Raw genomic sequence first — 25552 nt, forward strand, 5'->3', positions numbered from 1 at the left:
ATAGCTCGAAGAGTTTGCTAACTGAGCTACCCACTCTTGGAGGCATCCTGCTATATTATTGACAAGAAACACACCATGAATTGTGTCATACAGCCATCTGGGCAGGATTTGTCCAACCGTGTGCTTAGGTGCTGTTTCCAAAGTCCTCACCAATCAACTGATTTCCCTTTGTTTTGAGCACATAATGGCAGCTGCATGTTGTCATCACGCTTTTTAGAAATAAATCTCTAAGCTTTTTCAAAACCCAGAGCATCCCAAAATGTTGATTTTCTATTATGTTGCAAAACTACCTCAAAGCGTTATTAATATTCTTTACGTCCAAACTGCGGCTGCTAAGTAAGCTTTACGAAGAATTCACTCACACTGCAGCAGGATGAGAACTTACTGTTCCTCTTTCAAAGAGCATGCTAATATAAGATCAACATTATGTGCCATTTCGCAGAGTCCAAGCACTGTTTACCCATAGAGACCCTTTTGCCTGTGGATCTCATGGTACTCTTCTAAATATTAATCCAGCCAACTCTAAATTTGATGCAAATCTAGAATGCTGTAAGACAAAGCCAATAATTGTAATTGTCTTTTTTTTTATTTAAATACTTTTTAAAAATTTATTCATGAGAGAGAGAGAGGCAGAGATACAGGCAGAGAAGCAGGCTCCATGCAGAGAGCCCAACATGGGACTCAATCCTGGGACTCCAGGACCACGCCCTGGGCCGAAGGCAGGCACTAAACCACTGAGCCACCCAGGGATCCCCTGTAATTGTCTTAGTGAACAGTAAGAATTGCCTAATACGTCCACAGCTTCACACTGAAAACCAGGTGAAAAGCCAAGGGGAAAATCATCTTAGTTTGCTAGGACAGTAATTACCTTCCACAATGTGTAATGTCTTTCAAACTCATGAGGATTTAGAATCAGCTAACGAATGTTTAGGATAATCAGAACTAAAGAAATCATACTTTGGGGCTGTATGGTGAAGAATTAACCTTACTCAAAGAGTCTGTCCTTTGCCTTTGGTTCCTGAGAGGCAATACCTAGCCACCTGCATTTTCCTGCCTGGTAGGAGTATCTGGTAGCTGGGAGCCTTTGGCCACCAGAAAGTCTAAAAATGTGATTTATAAGGAACCTTTGAGCCATGCTTTATCAGTTTTGACCTCTAGAATAACTACAGACTAAAGGCATTAGGGACGCCTGGGTGGCTCAATGGTTGAGCATCCTCCCTTGGCTCGGGGTATGATCCTGGGGTCTGGGATTGAGTCCTATATCAGTCTCCTGGTAGGGAGCCTGCACAGATGAATTCAAGCGCTCACACAATAGCATCAGAAGCCATCCCTCAGCAATTCCCTCCTAGGGGCTGGCTTTATCCACATAAGGATAACACAGATTCCAGAAGTCTGGGCCTACAACTTTGCATGTTTAAAACCAGAAGAAAATAGCATTCCTCTCTGAGGGGAGGTAGAAATATCCAGAAGGCATCTCATTGGATCATGTCTGTTTCTCCCTCAACTAATCATTAATGTCAAGTGATGTGCAGGTATAACTTTCACCCACCCCTGGAGCCAGAAGGAGTCAGATCAAGACATATGGTGGAAATAGGTAAAACCCTAGAGGAAATTTGCTTTGGAGAAAGGCGAATGGATGCTGGATGCAAGCCACTTATAACACATAATGTTTACATATCCAATAACTCTACTTTCAAAATGTCTCTCTGGTGGAATATTTTCTATTAACCATGTAAGAAATCAAGGAGCTTAAGCAAGCATAGGGGAAAAGCTCATTTCTTTATGTAACTAAATTATGGTAAAGTCCATAGAGTCAAAACAAAAATGATGTTAGTTTCTACTCCTATCCCTACCAAGTAGCTCTGTGACAGGACAAGTCACTTAGCCTCACTAATTCACAGCTTCCATATATGTCACATGAAAATTATGAATACTTCCATACCCCAAATATTAACGTTGATATGAGAATTGAAAGAGGAGCACCTGGGTGGCTCATTGGGTTGGGTGTCTGCTTGGAATTCTCTCCCCGCCCCTGTCCATCCCCCAACTCGTGTGTGCAATGTCAATCTCTCTGTCTCTCTCTAAAATAAATAAAATGTTTAAAAAAGAGAGAGAACTTAAATAGATCATTTTTAAAACAAGGTTTTAAAGATACTATTTCAGAATTTCAAAAATTTCTATGCAAATATAAAACAATAGTAATAGTAAAACCATTATTTTATGTACCGTACTCATCAGAATTGTAAATTGCAAACTATAGAATCCATTCTGACAGTTTAAGTAGAAAATGAATTAAATAAAGGAAGTCAGGCAGTTCACAATCTTCTGAAGAATCAGGCTTAAAAGCTATAAACCAGGAATAAATAGGACAACTCCTGTGGGAAACACTATGACCTGCAGTCTGGGCACAGGCACCATACCTCACTTTTCTAACATCTTGTTAGAAGCGGGTCATCCACCATTGCCACTTCTGAAATTGGGCTTCTCCTTGCCACACTCCACTACGCTTGTCATCAGAATGAAATTCCCATTGTACGGCCTTCTTCACATCACTCTCTACCAGTTAGAGACCTCCTATGTTAACATGTGACTGCCAAAATCAAGGTCATGCACCTGTACCTTAGATGCAAGGGAATCTGGAAAAGCAAATTTCTGACTTTTATCTTATGAAAGTGGGATGCATAAAGTAAGGAATTCACCAAACCTAGGAAAGATATCCACCCAAAAGGCACATAAAATATCTACTTTATTCACCCCGTTGTTTTTAGTTTTAAAACGTTTGATATCTATGTGCAAATACAACTTAGAGAATATAATCATAGTAGAACATGTATGTTCTACAGCTGTTGGTTTTCTTGCATTTAGCCTCGTCCATCTATTTCTTAATCACTGACAATGATGAGACCAACTTTAAAGATAAATTTTGCCTGTTTGTGTTGCTTAAGCAATTTTTTGCTCATTTAGAAATCTCTAGAGTTTGTAAACATACCAATCAGCTTAAGTGCTTTCTAGAAACTCACACTGAACTGCCAATTTACTGGTAGCAGTTACTTATCTAGATCCAAGACAGGGATCCAAGTTATATAGAGAACAAATATCAGAGAGATTTTTCCAGGAATCTACCAGAATATCTCTATGTGTAAATCTAGCAGATATTTTGGACTTTGAACAATACTTGACATATAGGTCTATGACAAACAGAAATTATTCCTCCTTTTCCTCTCTCAAATTGTGTTCTTCTAAAACTTCTTTAAATTCTGGGTTTCTCTACCCCAATGGATATGTAAAATACAAATGGGAATGGGCATTTTGAACATTTTTTATCTCTTCTATGGTGAAATGTAATAACTTTACTTCTTATTTAGGAGTTTTAAATAGTTGTGGGGTTTTTTGTTTTTTTGGGAGGTTTTTTTTTTTTATTTGAGAGAGGGAGGTGAGTGAAGAGACAGAGAGAGAGAGAAAGTCTTAAGCAGACTCTTCACTGAGCATGGAGCCTGAGCTGAAACAGATAGTTGGCACTTAACTGACTGCACCACACAGGCACCCCTAAGTAGGTCAATAATTTAACCTTTGTTTTCCATTCCCCTGAAATACTGAGGGAATATAGGAAGAGAAAGAATTTTAATTTTTTTTTAATTTTTATTTATTTATGATAGTCACAGAGAGAGAGAGAGGCAGAGACATAGGCAGAGGGAGAAGCAGGCTCCATGCACCGGGAGCCTGATGTGGGATTCGATCCCAGGTCTCCAGGATCGCGCCCTGGGCCAAAGGCAAGCGCCAAACCACTGCGCCACCCAGGGATCCCCGAGAAAGAATTTTAAATCAAGTCAAAAATATTTGTACAGAATGTCTTACCTAAATTTTTCTTCACCTTATTGAGTGACGGTGTGAGTTTCATAACCCAACTTGACACTGGATATCTTTTTGACCCTTACATTAGTAGAGCACGATAACTTTTGTGTGTGTAACCTAAGTATTATATAAGAATCATGAATTTTTGCACCTGATGCATTTGTGTGTATGTCCAAAAGATGGGGGAGTTGAGATGGAAACAGAGTTTGCATAGACAGGACTTTAGGGAGTGTGTGCATCTTGTAGGGAGGAGTGCAGTGTATGAAATTTGAACTTCAAATTTGCCATGTTATTATTACTCCCATTTCTTATTATCATGCACATTTGGCATTATTAAAGTCAAAACAGATCTTAGAGTAATAGTTAAAGAAAAGTCGGTTCATAAATGATTTTAAAAATTTACATGGTACAGTAAATATAAAACATGAAAATACTAACAATCTATTTCTTTTCAAATACATAATTTTATGATTGTCTTTTTTAGTAGGAGTTGTAACATTTCTACATTTCCTATGTTTTAAATTTGTTTTACTAATTAAATGACTACAGTTGACCTGTTACTTGATGATCTATCTAAAGGAATGAAATAAATGCAGGAAGTCTGTCATCCAATATGCTGTTTGGCCTTTGCAGACATTGGAGGAGAAGTGAAAGAACCACAAATATAATTTTGGGGACTTGGCCAGGAAAGGCTGAAAAAAGAACACAAAAAATAAAATTATGGCTTTAAGGTTGATCTAATATTTATCAGTAAGTCAAGAAAAAGATGAATAGGGCAAAATCTAAGAACCAGAGTGACAGAAGAAGCACTTCATATCATAGTAATCCCAAAGCATGGGAGAACCAAAGCTGGAAGAGAATGGGGAAATGTTGGGATAGAAGGCAGCAACAGAGGCTATAATTGTAATTATTGCTAGGCAATTGCTGATAGATTTAAATTATATTTTCTGAGCACTTACTAAATGCCAGGGATTTTCTCATTTTATTCTCAACAACAATGGGAAAAAAGTATTATTCCTCCCAGGGGAGGAAGCTGGGAGGAGGGCAGGGCATAGAGAACTATCTTGTTATTTAAATTAAAGAAAAAAAAGCATGAAGAGTGACAGTATCAAGATTTGTCCCAGGTCTTTTAATTCCATGCTCAAAATCTGCTCCATGATTCTTGGTCTGCTCTAACACTTTGAAAATTGATTCTTTACAAAGTGTATTTGAGAATTCTTTATTAGCTTGAATATGCATTTAGCATTACTCATAAATACTCATAATTTCCAATTACAAATTACATAAGTCATGGAGATGAAAAACACAACACAGGGAATACAGTTAATAATATTGTAATAATTTTGTATGGTGACTACACTTACCATGGTGAGCACTGAGTAATGTACAGTATTGTTGAATCAATATGTTGTGCATCCAAAACTAATATAACATTGTACATTAATTATACTTCAATAGAAAGCCATCAATGAGCCAAACTTTAATATTTCAGCTTTAAAAAGAGAGTGAAAAAGTAACAGCAAGCAGGAAGTACAGCTCATATTCCATCAATCTTCCTTTTACTTATCATACTTTCTACATTCAGACACAATACTATGAGTCAATAATGACAAAAATTTAAATATAAAACCAGAGCCCACTTTTAAGCTAATGTCTAAAACCAAAATAGGAATTACATGAGTTGGGTTACACAAAAATTAGTATATTTCAGGCCATTTCCAGGAAAAGCTTTCCTGAGCTAAATGGATGTTCTCCCCTTAGTACAAAAAAAATGTATGTCAAAAACTACATTTATTTTAGTTTTGATAATCTATTAAGAAATAAATAATACCAGCTCATTGGATGGACTCAACGCACACACTGAGCATATGGTACTTTGAAGTGTCAAGAATATACACCTGTGCTATTCTAAAATGACTGACTTGACTAATTGCTTATATTTCTCTCTCCCTTCAAAATTCAACAAAAATAAACAGATATTAGTTAGAAAACAGTAGAAATTACCCTGACAGGCAAAAATGATGTGAATTTTCTGGAAGGCAGTTGGAATCAGTAAGAGAGTGTTTAAAACACATGCATGCACACACACACACACACACACACACACACACATACACAACCTGAAACAGGCAGAGAAGATGACTACAAAGATAAAAGCTATGCATTCCAAAAGTCCACTGAGGAACTCCAGAGAAGTTCTCCAGGAGTTCACAGGAAGTCATCCATGAGCAGGGGCTGCCCCAATGGCAAACATTAAAGCCTTTCTGAAGGAGCGCTGGTTTTGTGGTGACGTGGAGAATGTGCTCCTTATATAAGTACTGTAGAAAGAGTAACAGAGCTGAGCCCAAGATAATTTTAGGCCTCTGCGATGGAGAAAGATAAAAAGGAGGATCTTCTTCCAAAAAAGTGAAATAAATACAAACATGAGATATGCCCACTTACGGGACAAAATCCAACTAAAGGAACACATACATGGCTCTCTTCCCAAGTTTCAACTAAACTAACCTGAGAGCAGGACTCAGTCTTTGTCACACTCCTGACATACAAGCCACTCACAAAGCATTCGCCAGAAATTTCAGCTTTTATGAGTCATTTCATTGGGAGACCAAGAAAACAGACATTACACATCACGTAGGAGTGACTTAGTAACAATCATACTTTCATTTCCTTTCCCTCTTTTTTGGCTGTAAAATGCCAAATTTTGTCGTCCTCTTTATTACATCTGTGCCTCTAGGATTCTTGTTGATTCCAACATGTTCTTACTTTGTTAGAGTAATTGTATTAATTCAGTATGTTTTAGCTCAAGCAACCAAGTCTATAAGGTGTTCCCAGGTTTGCATAACTCTATGACTAATTATGTCTCTTTACCTACAAATCCTCTTGAAATACTTATCCTGTATATTATATGACTGAATCATTTCTCTCCAGATCACTACTGTCACTTTTATACATTGCATAAGTCTTCCCGATATTTATTTATTTCCCTCTAAAATTGCCTTTCCAACATCTGTGTTTCCTTGGCAATATTTCCCATTACCACACAGGCTACTTTTTCAAAATATATTTAACTGAGAATTCTGTATTTTATAAGACTCTTATACAAAAAGAAATGTAATATAAATTAGGCTCCCATGTGACAAGAATAAAGTGAGGTGTTTTTCATATTTTATGCTTTTATTTATTAAGTTTATATGATTAGTCCCTGTAAATTTTCTCTCCCTATGGTCCAAATAACATGTACCCAGTCCCAAGGTACCTTCCATTTCACCTGGCATACAGTTGTACATCAAGAAAAAAGGCATTTGAAGGACTTTCCAAAATTCTAAGAAAGTACCCCATATGGCACCCATTGTAGTAAATAAATCAATAATACTGATATGGCTTAATCTAATTAAAACTTTTCAAAATGACAGTGGGAAAAATTAATTTCCTTGAGAGGTCAAATGGTATTTTCAATGACTTGAAATTTCCAAACCAACCTCTATAATTCCATTATACTGATAAAAGTATAAAATCTAATTTATTTGTCTTGGCTAATTAAATTCTACCTGTGACAATAAGTACCCCTATTGCTTGTCTATAAATTATAAATATTAATTATATGAGAATATTCAGTGTTACACCATGCTTAGGAAGTCAGTTACAATAGTCACATTTTTAAAGGCTTGGACCAAAGTCACTCTGAACTGACAAGCTCAAACTATTCTGCTAGAATGTCACTGAATCCTATATGTCCAAACCCAGAGTAGTCACTCACTCACTTTCTATTCCTTAATTTGCACCTGATATAGCTGTAGTTTTCATATTTTATACATCATTTTGAAAATATCCATTTTGAAAAATATCCAAAGTGAACATCAGAAATAATGCCAAAAAATGGTATACAAAAAGACATAAGCAGGAGAAAAGAAATTTAAATTGATATCGAGAGTAAGAGAAAAAAAATAGAATGCATGTAGAAAGGCCATGAAGACACATGCGTGTCTTACAAGTTTAATTATAAGCTTTCTATTTTAGAATGAAAAGGAGACTCCCTAAAGTGTTTCTAGTAGACACTACAGTTCATACTCAAGATCTATTCTTCTCTCTTCCTGATTAACAAAACTTTCTTTTGTTCAGGTAACTATGTGGATTAGGAACAGATTCTGACAAATCTAAGCCAGTCATGCAATCTCACTCCCTCTGCTAGTAGTTGCTTGAGGTGGGTACCTAGCCTGGTTCTGGCCAATGAGATGGTAGGGGGTACCTGGGAGGCCTCTGGGAGACATTTCCTTGAAATTAACAAGACTACACTGAGAGAGAGATTGGCATATTTTATTCTTCTGGATGTTACTGCCTCAAGATTGGACTCCTGATGCTACTGCAACCATCTAACAACCATCACTGAGGTTGGCCTGATAACAAGTTTGACACTAACGGTGGCAGGGCTGAGAAAAATGAGAAGTCATGCATGCCATGAATGTCACTGAGCTGTCGAATTAATCATACTCTACACCAAACTATCTTCTGATGTCTTGTTAACTGAGATTATACATTTATTGATGCTTTAGTTATTGGAGAGGGTGTTGCCGATAATGCTCATTGTTTAGGAAGAGAAAATATCAGTTCTTCAGGAGAAGCGGAATTTCTCTAGTAATTAACTATTAACTGAAAATTTTCTTAAAAACATTTTTATACAGAACTTCACAAGTAAGGTGGTAAGCATTGGGATGGACAGTATCCTAAAAATATTTTTTTAGCAAGTGTAGAGTTAGATTTTATAAGAATTCTATGAGAATATAGCATCAAAAAGCAATTCCAAGAGAGCAAACCATCAGGGCTATACAATTTAGACAATGCTATATTTTTTCCTAGTACGACTTTATTTCCAAATAAATTCTAACTTTTCTAGTGTTTTCCCAAAGAATGCAGCAGAAGCTAAAATGTTGTGGTAATAATAGGTGGTCTATTGAAAAAGAAGAAAGAGTAGGCAAGGAGAGGAAGGAAGAAGGAGAATGTAAATGGTCAGATAAGTTTAGGAATGCTGGGATAACAATGTTAAACAATCTCTCAAAGGTTCTTGGTATGATAACATACATTAAAAACGTCCCAGAGTGGGGCAGGTGGGTGGCTCACTCAGTTAAATGGCTGACTCTTGATTGCATCTCAGGTCATGATTTTGGAGTCCTGGAATTGAGCCCCCACATCAATCAAGCTCCATACTCAGCAGAGCCTGCTTGAGATTTTCTCACTCCCTCTCCCCCTGCCCTCCCTTCTGCTCACATATTCTCTCTCTCTCTCTTTAAAGTAAATAAATAAAATCATTTTTTTAAAAATGGAATGTCCCAGAGAGTGGGGTGCCTGGGTGGCTCAGTCAGTTAAGTGTCCAACTTTGATTTTGGCTCATGTCATGACCTCAGGGTCGTGAGATCAAGCCCTGAGACAGGTTCTGCATTCAGCTTGGACCTTGCTTAAAATGCTCTCTCTCTCTCTCCCTCTGCCCCTCCCCCACCACTAGTACAATGTCCCAGAGAAGTACATAGCATGTAGTATTTCCTCCATTTATCTGACTCCAAATTTCCCTCTATTTTTTTGAGCATTTAGAGTTAATATTTTTCTACATTCTCATTTAGGATTTAAAGGGAATAATATTCTATATAACAGTCTATATATTCTTCCATATAGATCACATGATTGGAAACTGAGCAATTAATAAATTGAATATCTTAAAGATTACCACAGACATCATTGCTCTACATCAGGCATTTGATCAATATACAGCCAACAGTACTAGTCTGTGGTTTCCCATATGCCCCCTTACATGCTGAGGGAGGCCTCTTGTAATTTAGACATTATGTAGGTGAATGGCACAGTTGATATTCATTTTATGGGAAAGGAGGAAATTGGTAGAAACTCTGCTGGACAGATAAACATCCTACCTATACATGGCCTTAGACCTGGAGGACTAACAGGAAAATAGATTAATCAATATTTATTACTACTGAGCTTACCCAAAGTCTTAACTCCAGCAACAAAGGATTGTTCAGATTCTACTGAGTCAACCTGGAGATAATTTTCTTCCTGCAATAATACGAGAACTAATGCCTCTTTTTTACTAGCTTTATTAGTATCTAATGGAAACTTAAGAAATAATATTGTAAACTGGAAAATATTTACTAAGAGAAACTTCTGATAACTTTTTATCAGATTGTTAACTGGAAAAAAAAAAATCCCAATCACATGCTAGAAAGAAAAAAAAATAATTATAAACTTGATTTTCACCAGCAGCCCAGATAAATCTGAAAATAAGATGAAAACCTTAGTTAAGCAGATGATTTGATCTAGAATGTTAATATAATTCCCTTTGTTTAAAAAAAAAGAAAGAAAAGAAAAGAAAGAAAAAAGAAAGAAAAGAAAAGAAAAGAAAAGAAAAGAAAAGAAAAGAAAAGAAAAGAAAAGAAAGGAAAGGAAAACAATGGGGACAAAAAGAGTCACTTGTGCTAGGCCTCATGTCAGCAAACCATGACTTAATACCTAACTAATTGCAGTTTCAGCCTCTCCAGGCTTGTGACCTTTAACCATTCTGGAATTACCTGGTCACCATTAGTGAGGTAACCTGTCTGATCCCACCTTTCCCCAAAGGAAGGTGACCTTGCCTAAAGCAATGCACTCTTTGCTAGAAACTTCCTTGCCCCTCCTCCTTCTGCCCATAAAATCTTCCATTTTAAACAGCTCCTCTGAACTCCTTCCTATTGTTAGACAGGATACTGCCCAATTTATGAATCAGTGACTAAAGGTAATTAAATCTTCAAATTTTCTCAGTTGAATTTTGCTTCTTAACACCTCTTTATCCCTTCTGCCTCACACTCCCTACCATGTGAGTTGATTAAAAAGAAATGTAATTGTTGAATTGAGACTAGTTAGAAACTAATTAGCCTGAAAATATCAAAAATATTATGGGCTTCATAGAAAGCTGTGATCCCTTGCCTATGTTCTTGGAAGTCTCTTCTCTTTTGAACTAATCCAACAAAAAGCTAATCTCTCTGTACATAGTTTTCTACCTAATCCTAACCTTGGTTATAGGTCAGAATTGTTCCATTTAGTAAGGATTGATAAAGCACATACCTAGTGCCAGATGCCATGCTTGGTGCTAGAAGTGCAAAACTGGACAGGATATGACCCCTGACTACAAGAAATTCAGAGTCATGTAAATCTTAGCATTTGTCTGCCAGGGGCTGAAGGATACTTAACTATCCACAATCACAGTGAGAACAAAGAGTGGAAAAAATACACGTCAGTAATTATTAATCAATAGCAATTGTAGCAAAGAGGAGTTGATTCTTATAAGTAGTAGGAGATGTTTAGGCCAAGTCATAAGGCTGATACTTAGACTTTGCCTCTATGGAACACTAAGACGACTGGCCAAATTAATCATTTGAATCAAGAAACTCTTCAAATTCATGACTTTTGATGCTCTTCATATATATTCACATTTGTCAGTTGAAATATGTTCAATTTGACAAGGAAATATTAAGTATGTCCTATATTTAGACCTCATGGTCTGGGAGTGGGGATAGTGAGCAAAGGTAGAAGGGAAGAAAGAACACAAAAGTGAAAGAGAAGGATCTGAGGCTCAAGAAATTTACAAAAGAATGGGAAGGATTAACATGGAAGTAGTTAATTGTAGATTAAGACCACATCAAAGGGACAAAGAACAAAGTGGTAGGGAAATAATGAGAAACTGGGTGGGGGAGGAGCAATTGAGAAGGTTTTATGTGGTAAACAGCATTTTTGCCTAGGCATTGAAGGAAGAGTTTGATTTTATTACAGGCTAAATAGGAGAAATTCATCCATCACAACGGACATTCTTCTAGCTTTAAGCTTTAATCTTAGACTCCTCTAAAGCTCTGCTTTGCCATCATTCTTGGCAGACATCATCCTTGTTCCACTGACTGGGTCTTGAATTTATGGCACTTAAGTACTTATAAGATTATCAGGAAGGAAGTTGCTTTTAATACCAAATTTTCTAGGTTATAATGGGATTTGGGGGAATTCCACCTGTCATGGGGGTCATTTGACTCTAAATTTATATCAGTTCATAGATGCTTAGATCACAAACTCATTCTACATAACTCAAAAAATAGAATTCATATATCAAATGTTATAGCTAAAAGGTACACAAGGCAGCATATAACCCAAATATCTTGAATTTAGAAATGAGGAAACAGAGGTCTGAAGATGTTAAGGGAATTGCCAAAGGTCACATTGAGATTTTTTTGTAGAGAAGTGGCGCTAGAAATTGGGACTCCAATTGACCATGCTGCTGCTTTCTCTCTATCACACCCACCTTCCCTGATTTGCTTGGATTTGCCACTGGTTAAAGAATTCCTAATCACCAAGATACCTGGCTCCAAGGGAAAAGTTTTATTTGGGTGCCTTTACTGACACTCTATGTCTAGGAATCATTGTTGATGTGATAGTGCAGGAGCTCATGTCTTTCACTGGCAGCTTTCCACATAAATCCCAAAATGGTTTTAACAGTACCCCTGTTGCCTTTTTTCAACCACAACTTATGTATATTTTCCTGTCAAAAGGAATATGCTTTATGCACAAATTAGCATCTGCCTTGCTCATGCTGAATCTGTGTAATCAGTATAATAACGAGAGAAATGACTCATAATTTTTGCCTTATGTTTTTTTCAATTTGATAAATTAAAAAGCAATGCCAAATTGCAGTTATGAAGACACAGCTGAGAAGTATGTTTAACTGCCGCAGCCTCGTACAGTCTTCACAGGAAGAAAAGCCACATCTGTTTCTTTTGTAAGCTTGTTTGAGGGATGATGACACTCATGAGAGAAACACCAATCCAGGAATTCAAGTGATTTTATGAACCAAACCAAACCAAACAACAAAAAAAACCCAATCAGCATTGAAGATAAATGATTTTTCGTTTTTCCAGTCTATATTGTATTCTTTAGGAAAAAAAGAAAAAGTGGGCCAGATGATTCTAATTTCAAATTACTTAGCCCATTTTCTAATTAATTAATATGCTTAAATATTAACAGTATCTCAAGAGTTTCTACAGAGTAGTGTAAGTTGCAATATTGTATCATCTGATTCCTATGTTTAGTGTTTATAATTCTCATTTAATTTTAGCATGTAATAAAAAATTTATGTCCTGACATGTTAGCATCCAGTACTGAAATGGAGAAAAATCACTGGCAGATGACTTTGTAGATAAGGGTAGAATTATAAGAGTTTTCATAAATATTATGTGATCATTTTTACTGCTTGGCATGTACCTGCAGTCTAGTGACAGAAGGCAGGTAAACCTCTAGTAGGAAGTATATCAGAGGCCAGAAAAATACACTAAGTCAATAGAGGGCTTTGAAAACATAAAAACTAAAGAAGTTGGGATGCTAAAGCAATAATATCTTTTATGAATTATATGAGCATTTCTAATTAATTCTTACACTTTCATGCTCTAATATACGATGAATGATTTAAAATTCTACATGTTCAAATGGAGCTACAATTTGTTCTTTTAGTGAATGAACTCTATGAACTGACTGTGAAAAATGATTTACTATAATCTTAGGCTGCAATAAGGAGAGTATAATATCCAGAGTAAAGGAGATCAAAAGTATCAAAAAGACAAAGCTCTTCTACAAAGAAGAATGCTGGTTTATAAAGGTTAAAGGAGTAACAATAGTTTCAACTGCCAGTGTAATAACTAATGAAGACAAGGATCATCATGGATGCTAAAACTATAGGTGTAAGTTGTTAGAGAACAGGATACTCACACAGTCTTAAAATATTATCCTACATATTGTGGATGAATTAGAAAGACGACTGACCTTTTTAATGGAGGGTATGGAAACACTGCCTTAAATGAATGATCAAAACGTTTGCCACTAATAATGAGACCAACTGATACATCTGCCCCCAAAAGTGATAGATGGATATGACACAACATTGACTATGTAGTCTTCTGGTGAAAATGTTTAATCTGAATCTAATAACGAAAAATCACTCAGATCAATCCAGATTGTGGAACATTCTGTAAGAAACCAGTCCCAGATTCTCTAAAATACTCAAAGAAAAGCAAAATGAGGGGATTTTAAGAAGTCTGCTTGTCCATTTCCCTCTGTGCCTCCCCCCAATAAATAAATAAATAAATAAATAAATAAATAAATAAATTTTTAAGAAATCAGGTTGTCTATATATGCAGAGAAATAAAGCAAATGCAGCAAAATATGAAAAATTTGTGAATGCAAGTGAAGAATATACAAGTGTTCAGTGTAATATTCCATCAACTCATCAACTCTTCTCTGGGATTAATTTTTTTTTAATTGGGGTAAAAAGCATATATCAGGAATATCGAGTTCCATTATTTTTTAAGGATTTATTTATTTATGAGAGAGATAATGCACCCACGAGTGTGAGGGATGAGTGGTGCAGAGAGGGTGGGAAAGGGACAAGCAAACTCAGGGCTGAGCACAGAGCCCCACAAGGGGCTCGATCCCAAAACTCTGAGACCATGACCTGAGCAGAAATCAAGAGTCAGATGCTTAGCCAAATGAACCAATCAAGTGCCCCTGAGTTCAATTCTTCACACATTTTAAAGGAGACTACCACATTCCAGGGAAAGGTGAGAGAATCAAATTTTAGGACAGTGAGAGGATCAAGAAACAAGGTCAGGTAAAAAACTGGAATCTTCACATGTAGGAGAGACAACTATTCTGGATCTGAAATTCAGTCATACGGAGACTGCAGTAGATTGCTTCTTTCTTCTGAAAGAATTCCTCAGACAAATGATTGAATTTAACAAGTACCCTGAGGCTAAGAAGAGCAGAGACTGGCATTTCACCTGAGTGGATGAGGGGGTCAATGAAGATGACCCCTTCCCACCCCTTCACCTCTAAGAGTCCATGGTCAAATCAGAAACTGGTCTGTCACATAATCTTCAGGAGCATAGCAACCCCACAGAGCTTTCAGACCATCAGACATACATCAGAAGCATCATTCAGACTTCTGATTCCAAAACATTATATATTTTGGGGGAAGCACACCCATTTTATGTCAGACATTCTGCTAAGCACTAAGATTTCAGAAGCAAAAGGATGATGAGGTTCCTGCCCACATGGCTTTTCATCTATAGCCTATAGTTCTGGGAAACAATGAGAAGTAAGGAAATATGTTTCTGTCCATTTTGTAGGAATTTTCTCTTATGTTTAAGAAAAAATTACAGTTTATCCTGAATATTTGTACCTTCCTTATGAACATATTGTGAAACAATGCTTTTGTCCTATTAACATCTAAGTACATTTCTAAGGAACATGCACCAATGAACCACATTTTAGGAAAAAACATTACTATTTACCTTTAATTTATCATACCCATGTATTAATATTTGGTATATCTTCTAAATATGTCCGTATGAATTAATGTGGGTTCAATAATCCCTTTGTAATTTTGCAATATATACTTTGAGATAACTGAATGTTCTGTGCAAAAGGTCGATAATTACTTTCTGCAATTACGTGTTCAAAAACCAAGTACAGTTGAATATTGGTAAACTAAAAGGATAAGCTTTTTAAAAATAGCCTTGTCACTTTTCTGGCTCTAAAAGGAGGGGTTGTGGTGGATCTTGTTCAGAATCTGCATAAAGCTGGAGCAAATCTGTCATTCAGAGAGGTCTGTGCCAGAGGAGGTGGTCCTACTGGACCAAAATGGGATATTTTTTGAAGCAGTCTTGGATATCAAAAGAGGGAGTTCTAAACTGTGTATGTGTATAGGGGAAGAAAGGAGAGAAAAACAGTGAGGAAGTCCCGGGCATGTTAGACTCCAAGATCATGGTAAAATTATAAACTGAAGATGATTCACATGGGGCAAAATCAATGCAAGTGGTTCAGGGTTAAAGCTTTGATGGTCTCAGTACGGATTTTTATATGAATCTAATTAGTGAGACTGCTGGCTTCAAATAACCAGAGTCAGAGAGTCCAAACTATCTTTTCCTGCCAGACGCAATCTCTATGCACTTCCAGAGAGGCCGAAATACATAATTATAAATTTAGCAAAATTTATCTTTGGCACAAATATTTAGACCAGGGCACCTTGCACTTCCTCACAAAATCAAACTAGTCTTTAAGTCCTAATGGCATCTCATGTTTGTGACAGGCCCTGCTCCTCTGTCCTCAGCCTCACGAAAATTATTGCCTATTCACCGTTGTTCACTCAGGTCAACGTGAGAGGGACCCCAGAACACACTGGCCAGATTCTTAGCATTATGTATGTGAAACTATGATAAATTGTGCCACCAAGACTTATCAGTCTGAGTGATTTCATAATTCAAAATCAGCTATAAAATAAAGTGATTCATTATCAGACGTAACAAGAAGACATCAGAGTCAGTTCTGGTTGGTGATTCCAGGACTGGTTAATTTATGACCTAATGCCCTCTCAGACACATGGCTTTTTTTTCCCCCTTTAAGTCTGTTTCCTGTGGTGGCAAATGTCTGTATTAGTCTCAGACTTCATCTAGTGACATAGTGGCATACAAAAATCAGATGAGACCATCCTATCTTCACATAGGATGTCCCAGAATTCCCACAGCCAATATTCCCTCAAATCTAATGGGACAGAACTGTGTGATGTGACCTTTCCTACACCTACCATGACAAAGAAACTTTTTCTATTGAGTTATCTTATAATACTCAAGATTTAACTCCCAAGGCTAGAGAGCACCCAAACCTTAAATGATGCATGAAGCCACCAGAAATACAAACAATATCAAGATTCTGAGAGCAAGGAAAAATTAGAGGAAATGGTAGTTAAGGAGCAATCAATGGGACCGGGGACATGTTCCATCTGTTTAAAATCCCTTTATCTTCCTTTACTTCATGAAGGAATCCCATTCATCTTTCAAGTTTTCTCCTTTGGGGAGCCTTCCCCAAACCCACAAGTTACATTAGCTAATCTCCTCTGTGCTCACACAGCCTCTCATACACACACACCTCCTTAGAGAACTTACCACACAGGATCCCATTGTCTAAAACATCTGATCCCTCCATTAGACCATGAGTTAGTGCCTTATGACACTAAGCCACTTACTCTGTACTGCAAGCCAACATTTATCATACTGTAGACACTGCATATTCTTAGTGAATATTTACAGAATGGAGGAAGAGAAAATACAGACAGCAAGAGGAAAAAAGGAAAGAGGAGGAAAGAAAATATCGAAGACTGAAATTCCCATTTTTAGCTGATGATTTCATAGATAGGAATCAACATCTAGCCTAAGCATTGAAGGTTAACAGGGCAATTTTTATTAATATGTTAAGCAGTTTACACATAAATGGATATTTACTATATTTTTCTGTACTCTGCTTTAATAATTCCTTTAATAATTTGCACTTTGGTGAAGTCACAGTGGCTATCATCTCCCGGAAATAATCTTGCACAGATGAGAAGCTAAGGTGATAGTGGGAAGCAGGGACCACAGTCTCATTGGCTGAGTATACTTTCTTTCTCTCTCTTTTTTTTTAAGTAGGCTCCACACACAGCATGGAGCCCAATGTGGGGCTTAAACCCAGGACTCCAAGAACAAGATCTGAGCGGAGATCAAGAGTTGGATGACCAACCGACTGAGCCACCCAGAGGCCCCCGAATATATTTTCAAAAGTGGTATCTGCAGACAAATGTTTAAGACACTATGTTAATTCAATAGTTTTTAGAATTATGATGTAAAGATCTTAGAGAAAACAGTATGAAAGCAAGACCATGAGATACTTGGAGTGGGCAGTCCAAGCACAGCACCCCTTTTAGGTTTACTCGCCAGGTAAACGACAATACATTGTTCTGGTGATCTCACTCCCATCACTTCTCCTTTCGGATAATGTTGAACGCCTGTGGGCCTCCTGTTCCCCCACAGCAACTCATTCAGTAAATATCTCTCTACCTACCATGCACCCAGTGCTGTTCTAGGCGGTTGGGATGCATCAGTGAACAAAGCAGAGAAACATCCCTGCCCTGGGGGGATTTACCTTCTAGCAGGGACAATTCAGTAGACAAAGCAATAGGGAGTTGCATTTTACATGAACTACAGTTATATTTTTGAAGATAGATGACACAAACAGCATTAATTTTTAAGAAGACCTATACTTATTACCTAAGCTCAGGTAAAAGGCATTCTGGGGGGCCATCAGCACAGGACGATAGAAGTTTGCCAGCTGAGCCTATATGGAACACATTCATTATAAGGGTTGTTTCCTGACTTTGTATTAAGCCTCTGTGGATGTGTTGAACAGATGAGGTCATGAGGTCAAACTCATTGATCAGTATAGACTTAAGAAAGAAAAAGGAAAAAGAAAAAAAAAAGCAAAAGAAGAAATAAGGGAATCTAAAAATAAATAAATAAAAGGAAAAACAAGCAGATAGATTAAGCAGGCTCACCTGGCCCCGTGGAAATGGTATTTGGATAAACTGTGTGTGTGACACATAACCTACTGTATATATCTATCTGGAGAAATTTCTGAAGAGAGTCTTTAACTGATGGCTTCACGAAGACCACAAAAGGAAGTGACTGAAATGGACTGAACTATTAATCGTGCTTAATGTGATGTCCAGACATCCAGAAATAATATTATCAGCTTAAGAACTATAAGAACTATATACACAATATTTGCACATAACTTTAGCATAAAAACTTTATATATAAAGAAATTACAAATGTTGTAAGTTACACTTTGAGACGAATTTCTAGAACTTTCTCAACTTGCTCACTACCTATATGATTTGGTCTGCTCTGGCCAGAACAGATTGTTCTCCTTGTCATACCCCTTGGCTTCCCAATGTCTCATGCTACCAAGCAATCTTGAGCTGCTATTACATCCACTCCCTTGTTCTATTTAAAATTGCACTGGCTTCCAGATCACTGTACATATAATATTCCTCAATTCTATTGTTATGAGAGGGCTGCCAAGTGCCTGGTGGGGGTTACTTCCTACTGGCGAACCACTTCTCTTTTGATATCCATGGTCCCGAATCATTCTACCTCTACATTACGTTCATGACCAGAGGTCTTTCATTTAGCTCATGCTTAGCTAGTCTTTTGGACTGTAAGGGCAACTGAGACCAAGTTTAGCCTAAAAATCTGTCCTTTCCTTAAAAATAGATCCCATCATTCTACACATATTCCTCTATCAACTATCTCTTCCAGCTTCCTCTTCCTTCTTTAATATGTCCACTGTCACACAGACAACATGACAATCTGGAATGGACTCCAGGAATGTGGTGGATTCTGAGTATGAGTGATGAATAGGGACAAATAAGAGACCAATGTGAGGAACACAACTTGGAATTCAGGTGTGAGAACCAAACGGGCAGAGATGAGGAAACCGGTAGCCATAAACTACATTTGCAAATAATGAAATTCAACATATGATAAGAATTTTCATCTCCATGCTTCTGGGAAGCCATTTCAACTAAGTTTTCACTTTGTTGATTTAATATGATGTTCAATCAAGGTGTTATTTAATGAAATCATTTAACAAATAGTATATTAATGGAATAAAAATCCAGTAGCTTTTTGTCATGGGTAAAAGATACAACCTGGCATGTTCTCCCTAATATTTTAGCTGGAATTTATGGGAGTAAAGTCTAACAGATTATAAAGAGAAACGGTAAAGGCAGTGCTATCTAATAAGGGCTTACAGTGTGCCAGGGCCTGTACTAAATTATTATATTAATATAATACCTCATTTTTCCTCATAATCATCCTATATGGTGACAATAATTACCCTAATTTTGCAGATGCAGATGCAGAAACTGAGGGCTAAAAAGTAAAATGCCTATGATGACAAATCTCTTGAGGAAAAAAAGCTAAGCTTTGCACGTGGCTGTCTGATTCCAAGGCCATCCTACTAATCACAAGCTACACCGAAATGGAAATTGGGCCTCCAGAAAGCTGGCTTCCACGTAAAGCAAATCTCCACATTCAGACTGTAGCTCATTTGTGACACTAGGCACTCTGATATCCTTAGGTGAACCTGAGGTGCTCTCCATTTGTCATACATTACCCTTTGCAGTCAACTCGTCCATCAGCAGAAACCATCCAACGTGAAGGATGTCTTTCCGCTCACTCCAGTGTGTTGCCTAGCACACCGTGGAATACACACTAAACTGGAGGAGACTGAATTATGTATCAAATTTCCCAGTCTGTGCACTTTTAGATAAAGAATGTTTGCCAGGAGAGCTCTGTGTTTTGTCACTTGTTTGTTCACGCTGGAATCAGGGTGTGTGCCCTACAATGCAGGCTGCAAAACAACAGATAATGCTGTGTTGATCACCGTGGAAACCAGACTTCTGAGAGAAGAGAACCTACTTATAGCATTGCTCTAGGAATGCACTTCCAACAATTAGCAGTCTTTCCCTTCTAGAGGCCTGATTTCCCCAAGTTACTTAACCAAATTGTAAAACATCAACTTTCCAGCATGTGCTGGCTGACCTGGCACAGTTTTGAAAGAGGTCAAACATTGTTTTGAACAGCGGTGGTGGGCAAATGGTTCCCTAATGATGCCCACATCCTAACTCCTGGAACCTATGGAAATGTCATCTTACATAGCGAAGGGGGATGAAGGTTGCAGATCAACTGACCCTAAAACAGGGAGATTAGTCTGGATTACCCAGATGGGCTCAATGTATTCACGAGGGTCCTTGGACGTGAAAGAGGGAGGCAGAAGAAAAAGTTGGCATGATATATCAGGGACTAACTTGCTGGTAACTGGCTTTGAGGGTGGAGGAGGAAGGTCACCAGCCATGGAGTGTGAGTGGCCTCTACAAGTTAGAAAGGGCAAGGAAATGGATTCTCTCTAGAGTTTCCAGGAGAAATGCAGCCTTGCCCATAACTTGTCTTAGACCACGGGACCTCCGTCAGACTTCTCCAACCTACAGAACTGTAAGACAACACGTCATGTTGTTTGAAGCCACTGAGTCTGTGGTCATGTGTACCGTAGCCATAGGAAAATAATACACTGCCTAAAGACTGCTTTTAAAAAGATAGACTGAAAAAAACTAAAATAAAAAAATAAAAAGATACACTGAGTGAATACTTGAAGGCTTCAGACTTTATGAATTTGAAAAGTATGTCTGTGCCAGGACAGCTCCACGGTGAGAAACCAGTATGTGTATACTAAGGTGGGACTCTAATACAGCACGGCCCAGGGATTAAATAGCACTTTGAAAGCTGACTGAAGGTGTAGCAGCAGGGCTTTCTTGTTCATGTGAGCAATTTCAGTTACCTGGGGAAATATCTAAGATGAATATGGATTAGTTACACTTTAAGTATTGGAAAATAATGCATCTGGGTTCCAGGGGGTTGTGAGTTTATGAGAGGGGAAAAAAATGATAGCAAACTACCAAAGGAAAAATAAAATATTTAGTATTTTCACAAATACTCTAATTCCTATACCAAGGTGATATGGAAAATATCTCCATGTTGATTTTCCAGGTTCTTGGGAAGTATTTTACAATTAATAACGTAAAGTTAAGGCAACCCACATGAAATTTAGCACATCTTAAAGTACTAAAATTAAACTAATGTTGGGGTGCCTGGGGGGCTCAGTGCTTGAGCATCTGCCTTCAGTTCAGGGCATGATCCCAGGGTCCTGGGATCAAGTCTTGCATTGGACTCCCCACAGGATGCCTGCTTCTCCCTCTGCCTGTGTCTCTGCCTCTGTGTGTGTGTGTGTGTGTGTGTGTGTGTGTGTGTGTCCCATGAATAAATAAATAAAATTTTTAAAAAGAAATAAACTTATTTTTTTCAGTTACCCAATAAAAATTTTTGAGAGCCTACTACATTTAAGATACTGATATATATGCCATGGAGTATAAACATATGCTTCTTCCATTTCTCAAGGAATTAATGATCTAGAATACACACACACACACACACATACACACACACACCATAGGCACAAGGTGGGAAGAGAGATATGAAGACACAGATAAAGAGCCACAACAAGTTACGATGTAATGAACAACTGTGCTATGTATATCCAAGTTTTTTTTTTTCAAGTCCACAAAATCCCAATTCTTTAATGAATAAGCTTAATGCCCAGCAACTTTAAAAACAGCAACTCACATTGGCCAACGGTTAAAAACAGTATAGAACAGAAACAGTGTTATCTGAGAAAGTAGAAAGACTAGGTCTGTTTTTCTCTCTCTGGCCTTATTTCTCTTGCAGCTAGTGGATTTGAGAGTGGTACTTTGGAAGTGAAGTGGTATTTGATTACCAATGTGATATAGACCTAGGAAAGACCAATGATGGGTGAAGTCCTTACTGTATAATGCTCCATGGGCTTTCAAGTTAGTTGTTTCTATTTAAGTAGAAGGACAAAGATAAAGAACCAGGTTACCCTCAAACAACCCAATAAAGGAGGTTAAAAGATACTTGAGGAAAAAGAGAGAAGGGAAGCTTCCTGGGCATGACACCATTTGCAAGGTCACAACGAACACCTCAACGAAGAGCAGATCTTTTCTTCTCAGTTGGCACCAGGTAATTGTTTGGAACATATATGTGCTGAGGCTTGGCCTGGGGTTCTGGTCACGAAAGCATCTGCTCTTGGACACCCAGCGTAATTCCTTTCTACGATCTTCACCAGGTAACCTCATTGAGTCCCAGTCTCTTTTGTACTCAAAATATCGGACTACCCAGTCTACCTTGCCCCAATTTCAGCTCAACTGGTCCAGCCTTGGAAGAATAAAGGACTTGGGTCTGCTGGCAATGATCAGGTCTTGTTCATAAGCTGGAGGGCCCATTCCTTCTCTTCGTAGATGACAAGTGAGCTGATCTTGAGAAATTCCTTGGTATTCATGTGGTAGGGTAAATTTTTGTGGAATGTCAACTGGGGATTCCCAGTCTTCCTGGAACTGTAGACTCATAAGCATTTGTCTTAAGTCCCAGAGATCCATCTCACTTTCTGTACCAGACTGATTTACTGATAATCAACTCTTCTGTCACTAACACTTCCCCACCTGGCTTCCTCTGCAACACCTTTCTCTTCATCACTAGCTTTTGGAGTCTCTGGGAGGCCTCAGAGACTGTTTCTGAAGTGGCATTATTTTCTACATGTGGGTACTGCAGTTGCACAGGAAGAGCAAGTCGCTGTCCTGGGGTTACTGAGCTTTACTGTAGGGTCATACTGGATAGACTGGGTATCTCTCCTGACATCTCCCTCACCCTGCCCTGCACAGATGTGGGTAAAAGCTGTAGCGGCTGCCAACATTTGTTCTTCTGGATCCATATTAGCCCATTTTTGTCCATTGGGCCCCATGAGTTCCTCCACTGCTTCCCCTCCACTGAAGGACCTTCTTTTTTTTCTGCCATCAAAATTACTTAGAGTGGGAAAGTCTTGACTTCAGGCTTTATTTCCAATATGAAATACAGTCATTGGCAAGTTCCGTCAATCAGGCCAGCCTTTACTGTATCACCTTTAAGACAGAACTTATTTCAGGGATCCCTGGGTGGCGCAGCGGTTTGGCGCCTGCCTTTGGCCCAGGGCGCGATCCTGGAGACCCGGGATCGAATCCCACGTCGGGCTCCCGGTGCATGGAGCCTGCTTCTCCCTCTGCCTGTGTCTCTGCCCCTCTCTCTCTCTCTCTCTCTGTGACTATCATAAATAAATAAAAATTAAAAAAAAAAAGAACTTATTTCAATGCACCTCCACTGCCATTAGTCTCCAAGTTAAAGAAAAACCCACCCCACCAAGGGCTGCTTGGCTAGCACAGCTCCGCAGGCTTCCATTAGCGCCCGCAGCCTGTCCATCCAAGTTTCAAAGACAGTCTCTAATCCTCACTCTTCAGCTAAATATTATCCCTATTTTAAGATTCGGGAAATCAAACTCAGAAAAGTAACTCAGTCAAGGCCAAGTGCCTAGGTAGCAATGCTGACAAACTGCGTATGGCAGGGAAAACTGGTTTGGATGGCCTCAGCCATATACCTGGTACGGTTCTCAATGTACAACATCCACATGACAACGAACAAAGTAGGTTATTATTCACATTTTCCAGGTGAGGAAACAGAGGCATAGAGAGGTTAAGTATTCTCCCCAAAGTCACACTCTTAGTACATGTCAGGGTTATGACCAAACCCACTGCTTAACCACCACACACACAAACTCTGTAGTGAGTTTTTCCTAACTCATACTGAGGATTTCCCTATCAACCTGCTTCAAACCGGAGCCTAATACACTGATAAGAACTGTAGCACTTGTCAGTTTTATGGATGTGAATTAATATAATGTTTTCTCTGGGGGGAGCATTCCGACAGAAACGAGTTTCTCGTTAAGTAGTAAAGAGTAATGACTAATTACTGTATTTATGACAAGCACCTGAGGCTCACTGTGACTCCTGCCATGACTTCAGTGAAAAGATCTCAAGGCTTAAGTCATTTATTCTATAATTCCTGAAGGTTAGAGAAGCCTCTCATTAATTTTCTTGGTGTTGTGCAAATATTACATGAAGCTGTGGTTTGCTTGCTTCATTCATAATTTATTAAAACAAAGCATTTTTACATGTGCCTCTTTCTTCTTTCATTTAGTTCTTAATGTTTCTTTAAATTGCCCTCCAAACACATCTCCACATTCTGAGAATTGGATATCGGATTAAATGACAAAATACGTGAAGAAAAATTTGAAGTGAGAAATTCTCTAGGTGTCTATTTCTCTACTTCAGACCAACATTATTTTTGTCTGTTTGCATTTCCCAGCCTTGTTACACTGTCAGTGTTTTTGGCAAAGTGATAATAGAATTTTTCTGGAAGAACTAGATGAAAAGAACACGTCCTTCCTCATATGGCAATTGGCGATTAGCTGTTTTTTAAAGAAGTATGACAGTCAGGTAGCCCTGGCTTTTTGTAAGCAAGGGCTCATATTATGGTTTTGGTATGAGATTATTTTAGAATTATTTCCTTTCTTAGAAAGGGTAGGAATCCAAATCTTTTATTTTTAATTTAACCTGAAGTTTTGGACTAGATTCTGTGAGTTTTATCCTCAGTTTCTGATTTGCTATGAAATAATAATAATATGGACATGGCAAACACTAAAATTGGGCATGAATGAGAACAGGTAAATAATCATAAAGACCCCCCTATTGGCTAGGCTCATGGTACCCATGTTCTTGTTTAATCTTCAAATAATCCAATTTTGTAAGTGAGGAAGCAAACTCACAGAGATTGAGAAATTTGTCCAAATTCACATTGGCAGTGATCAAAGTCCTATGTATCTGGCTCCACATGAATCCTTAATGTTACCATATATACCAGGTATTGTTAAACACTATTCAATGAAAGTACAACAAAAGTGGAATCGGATATAGTATTTTAAACTACTGGGCTTACATCTAAATTAAAATTTAGATCTACTCACTTGTATGGCATTGGATTTATCTATCTTGGTCTCTATTTCCTTACTTTTAGATAGAAACAACATTACCTACTTTTGCAGTTTTTAATCTTACACATGAGAGATAACATATTTGAAATATACAACATAAGGCCTAAAATACAGAAGTCACAGATAAGTAGTGGTTAATATTATTAATTTGTGAACTGCTTTTCAGTATCTTTAAAATCTGCAAAAGAAAAAAAATTCAATAAGTAAAAAGTGCCCCCTTTACAAGTCTATCTATGTGACAAAGAGTTGTCAGGGAACTGCTAAATAC

The 25552-nt window shown here is 37.9% G+C and overlaps 1 pseudogene; it reads right to left on the bottom strand.

Annotated features, from left to right (window-relative positions):
- Nucleotides 1-22250: 22250 nt before the first annotated feature.
- On the bottom strand, nucleotides 22251-23205 carry LOC121478699 (annotated as a pseudogene).
- Between the last annotated feature and the right edge of the window lie 2347 nt (nucleotides 23206-25552).

The sequence above is a fragment of the Vulpes lagopus genome, chromosome 19, assembly GCF_018345385.1.
Source record: "Vulpes lagopus strain Blue_001 chromosome 19, ASM1834538v1, whole genome shotgun sequence".
Lineage (NCBI taxonomy): Eukaryota > Metazoa > Chordata > Mammalia > Carnivora > Canidae > Vulpes > Vulpes lagopus.